Raw genomic sequence first — 800 nt, forward strand, 5'->3', positions numbered from 1 at the left:
CATGATTGGGCCGTCTGGACTGACAAAACGTAGAGGAGGCACCAGGGTAACGCATGATTGGGCCGTCTGGGCTGACAACTTCTGCCCCTCACTCCAGTTCCTCTGTCTCACTGTACACAAAGTGGAACCCTGCTTCCGAGGGTCTCCAGCTTCCTTCTCTAAAGCTCAAACCTATAAACTGCCAATAAAAGCACTCTCTTAACTTATCCTCCCATGAACAAGAGCTACTGAAAAGATTGCTTGCACAGGGTTTTGGGGGTGGGGGCACACACCCTTAATCCCAGCACTCAGAAGGCAAGAGGAGCTCTGTGAGTTTGAGGACCGTCTGGTCTACAGAGATAATTCTAGGATAGCCAAGGCTACCAAAGAAACCCTGTCTTGAAAAACAACCCCCCCATAAAAAAAAAAAAAAAAAAAACACCACCACCGTCAACAACAACAACAACAAAAAAAACCCTGTGATACTCTAGAAAGGTTGGAATGTTGCAAGTCTAATTACCTTGTTGGACTAGTTTCAGTGAGCCACGCCTCTTTACCCACTTCTGTCAGATCTAGTATCCTGTGACTAACACCTAAAGCCATTTTGGAATTTATTAACTTAGCAGGCGCCTGCTTTCCAGCCTTGAATTTGTTGAGTCAGTCCATCATCAGGGGTCCTGACGGGTCGGACAAAATGTATTAAGCTGCAGGCTTTTGTCTCAGGTCAGGAAGGGGAGGAAGAAGCCAGCCATCTTGGACATTGATCATATTTATTACCTAGTCCCTCTCCTTTTCCATCTGTCTAAGGCCTAGTCTCTCAG

This window comes from Microtus ochrogaster, linkage group LG3, assembly GCF_000317375.1.
Source record: "Microtus ochrogaster isolate Prairie Vole_2 linkage group LG3, MicOch1.0, whole genome shotgun sequence".
Lineage (NCBI taxonomy): Eukaryota > Metazoa > Chordata > Mammalia > Rodentia > Cricetidae > Microtus > Microtus ochrogaster.